Source organism: Scyliorhinus torazame, chromosome 13 (genome assembly GCF_047496885.1).
Source record: "Scyliorhinus torazame isolate Kashiwa2021f chromosome 13, sScyTor2.1, whole genome shotgun sequence".
NCBI lineage: Eukaryota > Metazoa > Chordata > Chondrichthyes > Carcharhiniformes > Scyliorhinidae > Scyliorhinus > Scyliorhinus torazame.
In genome coordinates, this window is record NC_092719.1 from 141,689,701 (window position 1) to 141,707,186 (window position 17,486).

The 17,486-nt window shown below is 54.2% G+C and overlaps 1 protein-coding gene across 26 annotated transcripts in view; it reads left to right on the top strand.

Annotated features, from left to right (window-relative positions):
* The window catches only part of LOC140388298 (contactin-4-like), a 3,617,424-nt gene that overhangs the window by 3,386,124 nt on the left and 213,814 nt on the right, over window positions 1-17,486 (top strand). The gene's annotated exons all lie outside the window — the stretch shown is intronic.

Sequence of the window (17,486 nt, forward strand, 5' to 3'; positions counted from 1 at the left end):
GGCCTGTGCCGTGGGGGTACTCTTTCCCTTCCGCCTCCGCAACGGCCTCCACCATGGCGGAGGCGGAAGAGCCTCCCTCCACTGTGCATGCGTGGGAAACTTTCAGCAGCCGCTAACGCTCCCGCACATGCGCCGCCCCAACATGTCATTTCCTCGCCAGCTGGCGGGGCAACAAAGGCCGTTTCCGCCAGCTGGCGGGGCGGAAATTTCTCCGCCGTCGGCCTAGCCCCTCAATGTTGGGGCTCGGCCCCCAAAGATCCGGAGCATTCCGCACCTTTGGGGCGGTGCGATGCCCGTCTGATTGGCGCGTTTTGGGCGCCAGTCGGCGGACATCGCGCCGTTTCGGGAGAATTTCGCCCCAGATTCCCATCATTAACTCATTTGAGTATCAGGATCTATACATGCAACAAGCCCTTTCACCAACCTTCACCCCCCCCTCTCCAATCTCAGGGTCTAAACTCTACCTCCCAGCATGTCCCCCCCTCCCCCATGTCCAGCCCCCTAAGACTCAAACTTTCTCTCTTCCCTCAGTCACAGGCCTCCCACTTGCCCGGCCCTTTAAGGCTCAGGGTCTCAACTTCTTCCTTCCCCCCCAGACCCAGGGCTAAAGGCTTCCTCTTGCTTCAGCATCTAAATTCTGACCCCAACCCTCCACATTCCCACCCCCAGTCTTCGGATCTAAAGTCTAAAGTCTACTCCACCACCAGCCCCCCCCCCCCCCCCCCACCCCCCACCCCCCCACCCCCACCCCCAACCACTCCACCCAATCTCTTCAATCTCCAGACTCTTGCCCCCTCCTCCACACCTTCTCCCTCTGGTCTACAAACTTCCCGTCCCCTTCCCTCCAGTCTCTAAGCACTTTCCCCCCTTGCCCCCCTCCCTTTGGTCTTCCAGTTCTGCCCCCCGCCCTCTCGGTCGCCAAACTCTTGCCCCTCACTCTCTCTCTCCGGTCTGCAAACACTTGCCCCCCTCTCCCTCCATTCTACGAATTCTTATCCCCTGTCTCCCTCCAGTTTCTAGGCCTGAGGGCCCACTGCCACCACCAAACTCCAGGTACTGGACCCCACCGAACTTGGATCTTGAAATTCCAAAATATGTAAAACAAACTCTGATCATTTTTGGTGTTTAAATGCTGAAGGGATGTTACTGATCGCAAATGTTTGAGCACTGAAATTGGTGACATTGATGTTAATTACATTACTTGCAATGTTAATTGATAGCTAAATGACTGCTTCTAAGCACGATTGATGTGAAGAAGGGCTAAATGATTGCTTTTGAATTCAATTAATGTTGAATGTTGTTCTGCCGTAGACTCGCCTCAAAGCTCTCTCGAGCAGATTTAGTTGTGAGATCCTGATCTGCTTGTGACTCTGGCCTGCTCTTCCTCATTACAAAATGATCCATTTTCAGTTCTTCACACAGTCCTCTTGCTAGCTTGCTGTCAGCTACAAAATGGAGGAATCTCCCCTCTGTGATTTCACGCCCAAAGCAAGGGCGTACAGGGTGCGTGACATCAGTGTATGTGATGGGCACGTGACCTGCTCTCTATCGCCCCTTCTGTGGGGAAAAAAGTTGGTCCTGGGACAGCACGCTGATGTCAGGAGGACCCAGTCTGCCCTGCTTGGCTCTGGGCCTCTGCAATGTCAGATCTGCCTGAGGGGGCATGCATGTGCGGGCCGGCCAGCATTCTTGAAAACCGGTAGCGGCTGACATTTTTAAAAGCCGGTTGCAGCCGTTGACACCTGCCCATGACCCACCCCTGGGTCATGACCCTGAGTTTAAAAAACCCTGAGAAACCAAGGGCGGGATTCTCCGACTCCCCGCCGGGTCGGAGAATCACCGGGGGGTGGCGTGAATCCCGCCCCGACGCCGGCTGCCAAATTCTCCGGCGCCGGGTCCTTGCAGGTCGGGAATGGGGCCGGATCGGTCGCCGGTTGCTAGCAGCGGCCCCCCCCGGCGATTCTCTGGCCCACGATGGGCCGAGCGGCCGCCCGTTTTCGGCCGTTCCCGCCGGCGTATATTACACCAGGTCCGTACCAGTGGGACCTGGCTCTGCAGGCGCCCTGTAGAGTCCTTGGGGGTGGGGGGGGGGGGGGGAATCTGGCCCCGGGGGGTGCCCCCACGGTGGCCTGGCCCGCGATCAGGGCCCACCGATCCACGGGCGGGCCTGTGCCGTGGGGGCACTCTTCCCTCTGCGCCGGCTGCTGTCAATCTCCGTCATTGCCGGCGCGGAGAGGAACCCCCCTGCGCATGTGCTGGGATGACACCAGCACGGAGGATTCCGCACCTCCCGGCGGCCCGACGCCGGAGTGGTTCACGCCACTCCTCGGCGCCGGTAGGGCCCGCCCCGCCGGTTTGGGAAAAACCCCGCCCAAAGTCATTAAATCCATGAATGTATATTGTATGCAGAGTGGATCATATTCATGCATCATATGAGACTCAGGCAAGTGAAACTTGAGTTTACCTGATTCTGATCAAAATAGGCGAAATCTTTGACTCTTCACGCTGGTAGAATCATCTGGTCCCGCCAATGGCGCACCCCTTCCATGGGTTTCTCAGCGGCATAGCATGGATTCAATGGGAGCAGGAGATCATGCCGGGCAACCTCCCGCCATCGAGAATCCCGTCAGAGAATCCCGCCCTCTATCTAGTTTAGCAAGTAGATGTTAAATGAAAAATAAGCTTAAATATGCTATTGCAGTTAATCTCAAAGCTGTTATTCATTTTGACAATGTAAAATTTTGCCAAACTTTTAAAGTAAAAGATTACGTTCAAATTCTGCACAAAACAGTGCAAGAAAAGAAAGAAAGTAGAAGAACTGTGGTTGGGATTATCTCAGAAAAGCAACAACTGTCCAGTTGATGGCTTTTTAGCTGTGTTCAGATCCAATTCAATATAATTGAGTTGATGAGATATTGATATATAGCAGGTCAGTGACATAATTAATGAATACCTATTCCTTTAGATTGGTTAAGCTGATAAAATTCTGACTACTCAAACAAACACAAAATATACACATTGTACCAAGGAGCAAGTGACATCATCAATTTTGTGATTTGTCCGACAGTGCAATTGCTTATCAGTAATTACGTGGGGCAGCCCACATCCAAGTGCATTGTTGCTATTTTTGGGACATCAGAATGGAATTCTGTCATTCAGTTTGCAATAAAGCCTAGTACAGCCATATAAGATCCTTTTTAGCACTGTGATGGTGGGTAGAAGACCTGCCTTATATTAATATATCTGTTGAAATTAAAATATTTGACGGAGAATTTGTTCTTCACAAAAGTGCAAAACAGGTAATGAACTAATTGGCAGCCCGTTTTTCACTCTACCCAATCAGTCTGGGTGCAATTAGGCAGGCTGCTGATTTATTAGTGCAGTTTTGTGCTGCATCTGAAGATCAATTTCACCACCACTGGCTCCGTGCTAATGTTATCAATTACATATCCAGGTAAAGCTGTCAGAGATAAGAATTATAAATATATGCAGCAAAGGCCAGAATCAGGCTTCAGGAAGACTGATGATGTGCAATCAATCACAGTGCGTAGCTCCTGCACAGGGAGTTTACAAGGTGATTTGATAAACTGGAGGTCTAAAACAAGGAGCAGAAAGATAAGATACAATGTACAATATTTAGGACTTGAATTTGATTTGGGAGCAGAGATCATGTCCACATTTAAGAATAGATTTGATTGGCAGCTAAAGGGAAAGCACTAACAGGATACTGGGACAGAACAGGCACATGACATTATTTTTGTGAAGGACGAAGACAAACGTGGACTAATTGGGCCACATTGCTTCTTTTTATGGGCAGGAAATTGACAGTATTGTGTACGCTCAGTACATCTTGACATGACACAATTTTATAAAATGAGTAAGAGCAGATCTGAGGCCTGCTTTACATCTTTTCCCATTTTAGAAATGTCACCACTCGACATTGACTAAAAATGTAAATTATATGGCATACAATGGAAGTTTTTGCAAGAGCAATTGAATAAAAATGCAAAGGAAGAACAATTGCTTTTGCCACCATCATGTTTCAGAATCAAAATAATCGTGTCTTATCAACTTGAAACACTGTAGATCACAGCATATGAGTTGACCTAGTGTTTCAAATTACCCCATTTATCAGCACCAAATTGCACATTTAGACCTATATTCAGCATATAAGTCGACCCCACATTTTTCAAGATAATACATTTACGTTTAGGGCTATATTTGCATTTGGAGTTAGTCTCAATTTTTCAGCACAGAAAAACATGTTTATACTGGCCTTATAATTCAGCACATGGGAATAAGCAGATGGTACAGGCCATATTGCCAAGAAGATGCACCGGAGTTAAAGATGCACACACAGAGCAGACTGCACATACCACAGAAAGGCTGCTTATTTATTCTTTTTAAAGGGCAGTGGATTTAAATAACTTCATAGCTTGACAGTTCCAAGAGCCTGCTCCGTAAATTCATAATACTCACACTGCAGGTTGGCACTTTTGTTTCTGTGAAAATGGCATCTGTTTGAACTCAGCACCGAGTTCAGGTTTCCCTCGTTTGTAAACCATGAAAATGGGATCTGTCGGAAATGAGGACAGGATTTCCAAATCCCACACACCATTTAAAGTGTAAATTCTGTACAACTTCACGAAAATCCAAACTTACCAGTCTACCCACAATCAATATTAATGCCGTTGCCATTGAAAAAAGACATGGACATTTCACAACTTCTTCCCAGTGAAAAAGCCTGGGTCCCACTGGCCCCATTGCGATGAAGTCACCCAGGTTTGTGGTCAAGCAGAATGCAAGGAAAGGTCACATCACCCCTCTTTTACTGCTCCATTTTACCTTGAATTAAACAGGACAGTCCCAAAGCATAACAAATTCCTAAACTTTGTATGTGCAACAAAGTCTTATGGCCAATGAAGGTTCTGTGCCACTGACTTCATTTTCCAGAAAGACTCAAACTTAAAAGATCAAGAACCTTGCAATAACCTCGTGAAGACACTTCTGCCTCTTATGGTGACGTGGGACGTGACGGGGTTAGGGGGACTGGTGAAAAGAGCGAGAGTTTTTCTGCATTTGATAGGGTTTAAAGGCCGATGTGGTGATGTTGCAGGAGGCCCACCTGATGGTGAAGGATCAGATGCGGTTAGGAAAGGGTGGGTGAGCCAGATGTTTCTTTCAAGGTTTGATAGTAGCACTTGGGGGGGGGTGGTGGCGATCTTGGTGGGTAAGTTGGGTGAGGTTTCAGGTGGAGGCGGATCAGGGGGCAGGTACGTGATCGGTACGGGTGCTTTTGAGGGGAGACTGGTGGCGTTGGTGAGCATATAGGCCCCCAATTGTGATGATGTGGCATTTGTGAAGAGAATGTTGGGTGCCATTCCGTATCTGGATACCTATGAGTTGATAGTCGGGGGGGTAGATTGTAACACAGTACTGGAGCCGAGGGTGGTAAGGTCCCAGTCACACTCACTGACCCCGTCAGAGGTGGGGGGTGGGGCAAGGCATTGGTAGTGCTCATGATGGAGAGGGGGGTGGAGGGGGGGGCGGTGGGGAGGGGGGGGAGATCCGTGGAGATCTTTACACCCAAGGGACTGGGAAAATTCGTTTTTCTTCCGGTGCACATTGTGTTCTCGAGGATTGACTTTTATGTGGTGGGAAAGGCGCTGTTGGCCGGAGTTAAGAGGGCAGAGTATTCACCAACTGTGATTTTGGATCACGCGCCACATTGGAATGGACGTGGTACTAGAGAAGGGGCAACCCAGAAGATGGATGTGGGGTTGCTGGTGGACCAGAGCCTCTGTGACAAGATAGGGAAAGCAATGGGGTGTCCATGGAGAAGGTTTAACGTGAAGTGGGAGGAAGAGTTAGGGGTGGCACTGGAGGAGGGGTTGTGGTGTGAGACGCTGCGGAGGGTAAACGCCTCAACCTCGTGTGTGAGGCTGGGCCTGATACAACTGAAGGTAGAGTACAGGGCGCATCTTAGAAAATCTAGGATGAGCTGGCTGTTCGAAGGGGCAGAGGATGTCTGTGAGCGAGGTGGGAGGGGCCCTGCAAAACATGTGCATCTCGTTGTGGGCATGCCCAAAGCTGGAAAGATTTTGGAGAACGGAGATCAGCACCATTCCAGGGGTTGTACATGTGGAAGTGGAGCCTGGTCCCCTCAAAGCCATATTTGGGATGTCGGACCAGCCGGAACTGCAGGTGGATGCAGGGCTGATGTTTTAGCCTTCGCCTCACTGATTGCTCGTAGGCTGATCTTGTTAGGGTGGAGGTTAGTTTCTCCACCCTGTGCCTCAGTGTGGCGGGGGGACCTGCTGGAGTTTTTGGCCCTGGAAAAAGTGAAATTTGCTCTAAGGTGAGGGGCGAGTGATGGGTTCTACAAGAGTTGGGGTCTGTTTATTTTGCATTTTGGGGAGTTGGTTACCGTTGACTGCTGAGGGTGGGATGAGGGATAAATGAGTTGGGGAATTTGGGGTTTGTTGTAAATGTGTAAAATTGTTGAAAAATTAAAATACTTTTTTCAAAAAAGGAAGACACTTCTGACTCTTCAACCAGATGAAATGTACATTCCTGAGGGAATGACCCTCGGTTGCCCTTAACATTTAGCAGATTGAGGCACAGCGGATGTTAATGAATACTTACACTTAAATGTTTAAATGTCAAGTCTTCGCATACAGAATGTCAAGGAAATGCCCAAAATTATTTTGCCACACCTCCCTGGGACCAGGATTTGTATTAATGCTGAAGTCTGCAGCTGGATACTTTTAATGATCGCATAAGAAATAAAATCTTGTTCTTCACCTCACCTTATATAAGTTTGAAACAGCCCTCCATTTAGTCATGTCGGTTCTGCAGGGTTGTGGCTCAATATGTAAACTTAGTACTGAGTTTGAGTTTGAGGTCGGAATTCACTGAGAATGACTTTAAGACGAAGATTTATTTTCTTAATCTTGAACCAGTGTGAGACAGGTATTCAGAGTTTAATCAAAACTCACAAATTCTTCAACCACTTAACAGTCTTCTCAAACAACCACAAAACTGAGAATTGTTCATTTGTGATGAATTTGTGACATGTAATCCCCCTTCCATGATATTAAAAGGTCCCAGGTTCAATTCCGGCCTTGGGTAACTGTCTGTGCGGAGTCTGCACGTTCTCCCCATGTCTGCGTGGGTTTCCTCCGGGTGCTCTGGTTTCCTCCCACAAATCCTGAAAGACGTGGGCCGTCATTCTCCGACCCCCCAGAGGGTCGGAGAATGGCCGTTGGCCGCCGTGAATACCGCCCCCGCCGGTTGCCGAAGTCTCCGAAGGGAGAAAAGTCGGCGGGACGTTAATGGCGCCGCTGCCGCGGAGAATGTCACGGGTCTGCGCAAGGCAGCCGGTTTTCGGCCTGCCGATATTCTCCCTTCCGGATGGCCGAAGTCCCGTCGACGTGATGACCGTTCACGTCGACGTGAATCAAACCTCCTTTTCATCGGCGTGACCCGGTGCCCCAGGCTCACGCCGACCAGCGTGGAGGTGAGTGACAGCCTGGGGGGTTGGCTCTGGGCAGGCAATGGCATGACCGCAGTCTGATTGCGTGAGGAGAGGTGTGTCTCGGGTTGTGTGTGTGTGTGTGCGGCGGGGGGGGGTTAGAGTAGGCTGGGCTCCGGGGGAGTGTCGGGAGGGGGTCCGTGCCGGGGTGGAGGTTGGGGGGGGGGGTCCGTGCCGGGGTGGAGGTTGGGGTTGGGGGGGGGGTCCGTGCCGTGCCGGGGTGGAGGTGTGGGGGGGGGTCCGTGCCGTGCCGGGGTGGAGGTTGGGGGGGGGGTCCGTGCCGTGCCGGGGTGGAGGTTGGGGGTTGGGGGGGGTCCGTGCTGGGTGTGGAGGTTGGGGGGGGGTCCGTGCTGGGGTGGAGGTTGGGGGGGGGTCCGTGCTGGGGTGGAGGTTGGGGGGGGGGTCCGTGCCGTGCCGGGGTGGAGGTTGGTGGGGGGGTCCGTGCCGTGCCGGGGGTGGAGGTTGGGGGGGGTCCGTGCTGGGGTGGAGGTTAGGGGGGGGGGGGTCCGTGCCGTGCCGGGGTGGAGGTTGGGGGGGGTCCGTGCCGTGCCGGGGTGGAGGTTGGTGGGGGGGTCCGTGCCGTGCCGGGGTGGAGGTTGGGGGGGGTCCGTGCTGGGGTGGAGGTTAGGGGGGGGGGTCCGTGCCGTGCCGGGGTGGAGGTTGGGGGGGGTCCGTGCCGTGCCGGGGTGGAGGTTGGGGGGGGGGGGGTCCGTGCCGAGGAGGAGGATGGGAGGGCAAGTGAGTCGGTCCACCTGGCCAGGTGCCAGCCTCCAACAGTTGGACCCATGCGGTCCATGCCACCTGGCTGGGGGGAGGAGGGGATATGGGCAATGATGACATGTCGTCGTTCCCCTCCCCCCCCCACCAGGCCGTCATGTTTTCAGATCATCCAGCGATGTTGGCCGCCGTGGTGGCAGCCGCTCATGTCTATGTTGCCCTGGATGAGGAGGAGGAGGAGGAGGAGCGTGCCAGAGAGGCGGCGCAGGCTGCCGCAGAGGGGCAGGCGGCAGCCGCCCAGGCTGGAGGGACACCTGACCGACAGGACGAGGAGGGGGAGGAGGACGTCGCGCCCCACGGCAACGGAGGCACCCGAGGGCGCCCCGTGTGTACCGGCCCCGGCAGTCATACCAGGACCTCACGGACCGGGAATGCAGGAGGAGACTCCGGATGAGCCGGGAAACCGTGGCACACATCTGCCACCTGCTGGCACACCTGTCACCGCGTGGCACTGGCGGGGGACATACGGTGGCCCTGAACATTTATGCAACGGGGTCATTCCAGGCACCGAGTGGGGACCTGTCCGGCATATCGCAGACATCGGTGCATCGGTGCATCCGGGCAGTGACAGATGCCCTATATGCCATGGCGCACCGCTACATCCGCTTCCCCGTGGACCGGGCCAGCCAAGATGCCCGGGCCGTGGGCTTCTCTGCCGTGGCCGGGTTCCCCATGGTCCAGGGCGCGATCGATGGGATGCACGTCGCCGTGCGGCCACCTGCAGATAACAGGGCCGTGTTCACTAATAGGAAGGGGACCTATTCGATGAACGTACAGGTGGTCTGCGACCACCGCATAATGATCCTGCACGTCTGCGCCCGTCACCCAGGCAGTGTACACGACTCATTCGTGTTGTTGCGGTCATCCATCCCCGGCATGTACGAGGGACGCCATCCCCGGCTGAGGGGCTGGTTGCTGGGCGACAGGGGCTACCCATTGCGATCGTGGCTGATGACGCCTATACGGAGGCCACGCAATGAGGCGGAGAACTGCTACAATGATGCCCATGTAGCGACAAGGGGAGTGATCGAGAGGTGCTTTGGCGTGCTGAAGATGCGTTTCAGGTGCCTGGACCTCTCTGGGGGCGCCCTCCAGTATCGGTCAGATAGGGTCGGCCGCATCATTGTGGTGTGCTGCGTCCTGCACAACATAGCCCAGCAGAGGGGCGATGTGCCGCAGGCAGAGGAGGGCGGAGTGGAGGAGCAGCAGGAAGAGGCCCAGTCCTCCCCAGATGAGGGGGATGGGGGCAATGGTCAGGGCAGACGGGCTAGACACAGGCGGGTGGCTGTCCACCGTTACCGGCTGGCCCAGCGGGCACGGGACAGACTGATAGACGCCCGCTTCACTGACTAGATGGGTGTGGGAATCGGGTAGTATGGCCACAGACCGCACACCATGGCAACAGCCGACGACCCCCACCCCCCACCCATCCAGCCACCCAGCACCCTCACCTCCCTCCCCAACCCCACCCACCCCACCCGCATGCACACCACCCCCCACCACCCCCATTGCCGATCCACCTGCGGCACAACAGGCCGGGCTCACACAGTTGCGGGTGGACGCGTGTCTATCGCAGGCCATGGAGGATGATGGCAACCCGCCCTGCGATGAGCTCCTGGCTCTACATCGTTGGACTATGTCTGACCCATGGCCACAGTACCACCATCCACCCGGACCATCCCTGCATGCGGCTGTGACACTGCAGCGCACGGTCCCGTCCTCTGCCCGGGGGATGTTAATGGCGGCCCAGGGGGAAGGGGGCAGACTCACCTGGTGCTGACGTAAGACCACCCCTCACACACACACTTGCGCTCAACGTACATGACACCCCCGCACACTTTGGACAGAGCACAGAGGTAGCTTCGGTAGGTGTAACATTGACTTTAATAACCAAAGGAGTTCATGCACGTGCCCTCGTCCCTAAAACTCATCTGTGCCCTGCACCCGTGCCAACTTACTCAGTGTCTAATTGTTTGGCCTTACGGACCCTATGACTACGTCTACGTGGTTCCCCAGACGGTACAGCAGAACTGGAGGTGGACTCCTGTGATTCCTGCCCTCTGACACTGGATCCCTTTGGCGGCCGTTTCCTGGGGCGTCCTGGCCTAGATGGGCCAGGCTGCGGCCCGGGCGACTGGGATGGCGAGCTGCCAGCCTGTCCTGCCCGTTGCCCACCCTATGCACCTGGGACGGAAGGGGGGGAGTCCGAGGTGTCGCGGTGTACCGGGACCTCCCCTACAGAGGGAGCCGGGACGGACCACACCACCTCCTCCTCCCTCGGGGTGCCCGATGGCCCCCAGGCCTCTACATAGGTGGGGGATGCGAACGGACTGGCCATCCGACGCCCCCCCGACATCTGGCGCTGCCAGTCCTGGAGGCCCGTGCTGGTATCGACAGGGGTCTGCAGGTTTGCAGCCATGGAGCCCAGGGGGTTGGCAAACCCTGTCTGTGACAGTGCGACGCCGGCTCGCACATGGCCACTGGCGCCGATGCCCTCAGCGATGGCCTGCAGAGACTGGGCCATGGCCTGCTGAGACTGGGCCATGGCCTGCAGAGATTGGGCTATGGCGTTGAGCGCCTCTGCCATCTGGCGCTGGCACTGGCTCATGGCCTCCTGTCAGAGGGCAGCCATTTCCTGGGCCACAGACGCCGCCTGCACGGAAGGCCCCAGGCCTCGCAAACCGTTCCCCATGTCTGACACCGTCGCACCCATTGCCTCCACCGCGGACGCCACCCGTGCAGTGTCAGCCTGGGTGGCACGCATGACCGGCACCACTCCCAGCTCCTGGACGCGGGTGGACTCCTCCACCTGCGACCGCAGCCGCCGCAAGCCGCCCGTCACCCTCTTCGCTCGTCTCCGGGTCGGTGGTTGCATCGGATCTATGTGTGGGTGTGGTAACTGCAGGAACTCGGGATCCATCTGGGCGGCAGATGTTCGCTTGGGCTGGGCTGCCCTCCGACCGCCCGGTCCCTCTGCTGCTCCTACCTCCACCTGCTGTACCGGGACGGCTGTGTTGTGCGCACCAGTGAGTGTACCAGACGCCTCATCACTAAAGTGCCCAACCGTGGTGAGTGTTTCTGCGATGGTGGAGGGTGTTGGTGACAGCAGTGGCGTTGTGTCGTGCTCTTCATCCCACTCTGAGTCCATGGCACTTTGGGGTGGGGGTTCGTCTCCACCCATCCACTCTGAGTCACTGTCCGGTATTTCGTCTTCCTGGGTAGTGCTGTCCCGGGTAGGGGTGTCCTGGGTAGTGCTGTCCCGGGTAGGGGTGTCCTGGGTAGTGGTGTCCTGGGTAGTGGTGTCCTGGGTAGTGGTGTCCTGGGTAGTGGTGTCCTGGGTAGTGGTGTCCTGGCTCGGATGTGACGGGGGCCTGTGGCTGCCCCCCTCGTCGCTGGGTGGTCGCTCCCGCACGTGACGGGGGTGTCGTCTCCCTGTTGCTCCAGGTCTCTCCGTCTCCCGTGGTGTGCGGGGGGCATCCTGCGGGCGTCGCATGCTGGAGGGTCCGGGTCTCTCTGTCTCCCGCGGCCTCCGAGGGGCATCCTGCGGGCGTCGCATGCTGGAGGGTTCGGGTCTCTCCGTCTCCCGTGGTGTGCGAGGGGCATCCTGCGGGCGTCGCATGCTGGAGGGTCCGGGTCGCTCTGTCTCCCGTGGCCTCCGAGGGGCATCCTGCGGGCGTCGCATGCTGGAGGTTCCAGGTCGCTCTGTCTCCCGTGGCCTCCAAGGGGCATCCTGCGGGCGTCGCATGCTGGAGGGTCCGGGTCTCTCCGTCTCCCGTGGTCTCCGAGGGGCATCCTGCGGGCGTCGCATGCTGTAGGGTGCGGGTCTCTCCGTCTCCTGTGGTCTCCGAGGGGCATCCTGCGGGCAGTCTGCATCTGCGGGGATGGGTGCCTGGACGTTTGGTCCTGCGATACACAATGAAGCATGCATGGTTAGACATCAGGCAGTGATCAGATGATACGGGGGAGGGGGATATAGGGGAGGGGGGATATGGGGACTGGCTGTCGGTGGCTCACTCGCTAGTACGCCCCCGACCTCTGCATCAGCAACCTCCCGGTCCTCAGGTCCGCCAGCCAGTTCCAGGGCCCTTTCCTCGTGTACGGTCAGTGGCCTCTCATCAGCGGGCCCTCCTCCAGTCCTTACATGCTCCCTATTGTTGTGTGCGCGCTTCTCCTGTGGGGGGGGGGGGGGCAGGGGTAAAAGGCAACAGTGTTAGGCAGGTATATGAATGCACGCCATCGGTTGCGCGTGCATTGCAGAGGTTAAGGTTAGGGCTGGATTCACTTGGGGATATGGGGTATATGGGGGTGGGGGGATATGGAGGAGGGGGGATATGGGGGAGGGGGGATATGGGGGATATGGGGGAGGGGGGATATGGGGGAGGGGGGATATGGGGGAGGGGGGATATGGGGGAGGGGGGATATGGGGGATACGGGGGAGGGGGGATATGGGGGAGGGGGGATATGGGGAGGGGGATATGGGGGAGGTGGGATATGGGGGATATGGGGGAGGGGGGATATGGGGGAGGGGGACATGGGGAGGGGGACATGGGGGAGGAGGGGATATGGGGGAGGGGGGGATATGGGGGAGGGGGGGATATGGGGGAGGGGGGATATGGGGGATATGGGGGAGGGGGGATATGGGGGAGGGGGAGATATGGGGGAGGGGGGATATGGGGAGGGGGAGATATGGGGGAGGGGGGATATGGGGGATATGGGGGAGGGGGGATATGGGGGAGGGGGATATGGGGAGGGGGGATATGGGGGAGGCTCACCCTGCCTGCTCTGACGAGGTCGTTCACCTTCTTGTGGCACTGGGTGCCTGTCCGTGGTGTCAGGGCCACAGCGGTGACGGCCTCTGCCACTTCCCTCTGCAGACGCCGGCTGTGGCGTGGGGCAACTCTGCGGCCGTGCCCGGGATACAGGGCGTCCCTCCTCTGCTCCACCGCGTCCAGGAGCGCCTCTACATCGCGTGACTCGAACCTTGGGGCTGAGCGACGGCCAGCCATCCAGTCGGGTGTTGCGGTCGGGTGTTCCGGTCGGGTGGGGGGGTAGCAGCGCGGCCTTATGAGCCGTCACGCCGTGCAGCGCGTATGACGCTGCACAGCATGAACCACTGCGCAAGCGCGGATCCCGTTACGTCGCTGCTAGCCCATTTCGGGCCGGAGACTATCGACCCATTTTTCCGACGTGACGCAAGTCGGATTTGCGCCGTTATTTGCGCCGATCGGCGGACTTTCCGCCGATAACGGAGAATTTTGCCCGTGCTATTAGGTAATTTGAACATTCTGAATTCTCCCTTGGTGTACCCGAACATGTGCCGGAATGTGGCGATTTTCACAGGAGCTTCATTGCAGTGATAATGTAAGCCTACTTGTGACAATAATAAAGATTATTATAAAGGTTAAACAGAGTTACATTTGAGATGCTGGTTGGACAGATTATAGCATTCAAACCCTTGTACTGAGGTTTCTATATCAGTACGCAATGCACATTGGGCTCAATTTTACAGTCCCGGCTGACAGGATTGAAGACGAAGCAGTTTAAAGAGGGAATTCCAGAGCTTAATTCCCAGACAGCTGAAGGCACAGACACCAACGACAGTATAATTATAAGTGGGAATGCACATGAGGCTAGAATTATAGGAAGATGCAGATATCTCAGGGGATTGTGGGGCTGTTGGAGAATATAAAGATAGGAACGAGCAAGCCATGGAGGGATTTGAATAAACAGGATGAAAATGTTTAAATCAAGACCTTTCTCAGCAAATGCAGGGGTGATCGGGGAATGGGACTTGCTGTGAATTAAGGCACAGGCAGCAGAGTTTAGGACGATCTGAAGTTCATGGAGAACTGCCAGGATTACATTGGAATAGTCACGTCTAGAAGTAACAAAGGGTTGATGGAGGGTTTCAGCAGCAGATCAACTGAGATTGGGCAAAATCGGGCTGTGTTATGCAGCTGGCAGTAGAGTGTCTGAGTGAAGTCGGAAGCTCATCCTGGCATCTAAAGTGATACCAAGGTTGTGAACTAGATTGTTCTGCAGAAAGACCATACAAATATTCAAGCTGCCAGAACACTTATGATGGTTCCATAAGACTGGTGAGTAAAACTGGCTTCAGGCGAAACCTGTTGGTGTTTACTGGCAGCATTTGCAAAAAAAGTCCAATAACATGACAGCTTATGCATCACTCTGAGTCCATGCAAATGGATTCTAATGCACATATGCTGCTGTTTCCTGCCCACCAAATATGGGCAGAGTTTGTGACGAAGTGCAGCCTGCCTGCCTACTAGAATAGTGGGATCTCGTGCCAGACTCTGCACTTGGAAGCTCATTAATTATGCACAGGCGAGTTCCCTTCCGACTCTCCTGGCAGGCTGGCAGCTGATTCATCTGTCCACCCTCAGCTGACAGATTTGAATGTCCTGGCCCAGATTTAAACACCAGTCCAGCACACTCATCAGAGTGTGCAGGATGTCAGCAACACAGAGGAAAAAGGCTAGCAATCTCAAGACGTATGTACCTCGATTCAACCACTGAGTCCATCAGCTCTGAGGCACCACCTGGATCCCTGTTCAAGGCATCTGGTGTCTTCATTCATCCCCTTATAGTAAATAATGTAGTATCCTTTTGACCCCCTTGTTTGTGAGCTTTTCATGCAGGCTTGTCAAGGTTCAGTGTCCCTCCCCTCGGTCAAAAACAAAGAAGAAGAACGAAGAAAAGTACAGCACAGGAACAGGCCTTTCGGCCCTCCAAGCATGCGCTGACCATGCTGCCCGTCTAAACTAAAATCTTCTACACTTCCGTAGTCCGTTACCCTCTATCCCCATCCTATTCATGTATTTGTCAAGATGCCCCTTAAACATAACTCTCGTCCCTGCTTCCACAATCTCCTCTGGCAGCGAGTTCCAGGCCCTCACTACCCTCTGTGTAAAAAAACGTGCCTCGTACATCTCCTCTGAACCTTGCCCCTCGCACCTTAACCCGATGCCCCCTAGTAATTGACCCCTCCACCCTGGGGAAAAGTCTTTGACTATCCACTCTGTCTATGCCCCTCATAATTTTGAAGATCTTTATCAGGTCGCCGCTCAACCTCCGACATGCCAGTGAGAACAAACCAAGTTTATTTAACCTCTCTTCATAGCTAATGCCCCCCATACCAGGCAAAATCCTGGTAAATCTCTTCTGCACCCTCTCTAAAGCCTCCACATCCTTCTGGTAGTGTGGCGACCAGAATTGAACACTATACTCCAAGTGTGGCCTAACTAAGGTTCTATACAGCTGCAACTTGACTTGCCCATTTTTATACTCAATGTCCCGGCCAATGAAGGCAAGCATGCCATATGCCTTCTTGACTACCTTCTCCCCCTGTTTTGCCCCTTTCAGTGACCTGTGGACATGTACACCAAGATCTCTTTCAGAGTCAATACTCTTGAGGGTTCTACCTTCACTGTATATTCCCTACCTGCATTAGACCTTCCACAATGCATTACCTCACATTTGTCTGGATTAAACTCCATCTGCCACCTCTCCGCCCATGTCTCCAAACGATCTAAATCCTGTTGTATCCTCTGACAGTCCTCATCGCTATCCGCAATTCCACCAACCTTTGTGTCGTCCGCAAACTTACTAATCAGACCAGTTACATTTTACATTTTACAGCGGTCTTCCCGCTGCCTTTCACTATTTGTCTCCTTCATCCATTTCCTTGCCCCTCTATGTGCCACCGTGAGCCCACTCCCTACCCACCCACCCCCACCACCTCCTCACCTTGCGCTCTAGCCCCCAGTCAAACTTCGGACCATTGTTGTGGTGGTACCTTGACTCCTGCAGCATTGTGATGTCCAGATAAACACTGCTGTGTGTCACCAGGGGGGAAGACTCCCCTGAACTCCCTAACCCTCGGTGTTGTATTGATCTGATTTGATGACACAGGCGGGTCCATGGGCCCAGTAGCGCAGTGCTGTCGACGAAGACCAATCTAGCATGGAGATGGAGGGCAGAAACCAATCTTCCCTGGCAGAGTGGTGAACAGCACATCAGGAGCGGTGCAGCACTGTGGTACAAAGCTTTGTTGAACTCATCCCTAAGTCTCTACTGAACTGAGGACCACCTTGTGCACACCACTCTTTTGCAATCGGGTTTGACGCCAAGGTGATTTCCCGTTGATGTGACGCAAGCCTAGAAGGCCTGACGAGACACCAGCAGGCAGCTATTTTAATCAGAATTCATGAGATGCAAATGAATGCAAATTGCATTCACACCACCTGCCAGCGCGATGGTGGACGGGGCATTGGGAAAATTACAACCTCATTTTACACCGGCGACTTTCAGATTTTATGTCTCCCGTCAGATTCTCCATGTCCGCGCGTCACTAAACTCCCCCTGCAGGAGCAATGGGAGAATTCAATGTTTTTTTCGGAACGTTAAGCTCAAACTAAAACCAGGCGTGTTGCTCTCCAGGTGCAAAGCCAGTTTTTATTCCAGATTTTCAGATCTCTGGAAATAAAAAATTCAGTTGGCATGGTTTACACCATCACTGTGGCAGGGCTGGGCCTGATAGAGCCGGTGAGGTGGCTCTACTGAGATTAGGTGCCCTCAGTCAGCATAGAAAATAAACCCCCCACATGTCACCAGTCCCGCTGGCAGCTAACACGGACTGAAAATCGGCCCCTATGAGTGAGATCTTAACTGTTCAGAAAACTAATGTGGTAGTGAACAATTTCTAATCATCTCAAGGTGCAAATTGTTACAATCCTGGATCATACCTCTAAATTTATTTTAAGATCTGGCGGGAGACAATAACTTTTTTGTTTAAAGTAGACAAAGTTTATGATCCCGGGCACTTACTAAGTAAATAAAGCCATTAGATTTCATAGTGTTTAAACAAATAAAATAAACTTCAGTGTGCAAAGTTAAAAGTAAAACAATTTATAAAACCTACCTTACACTCTCACATTAAGAATCAATATGAGGTAAATATTAAATAACACCACAATGTACAATAAATAACACATGTGACCAAGAAAAATCCCATGGATTTCTAAGCAATCCATCAAGATGTTAGTGCTCACTGCGAGTTACACAATCTCATTAAAGCTCTGGGCGGGAACTTGAGGCCGCCCTCTTGGCAAGCGGGATCAGAGGTGAGAACTGGAAATCTCATGAGAATCGGGAT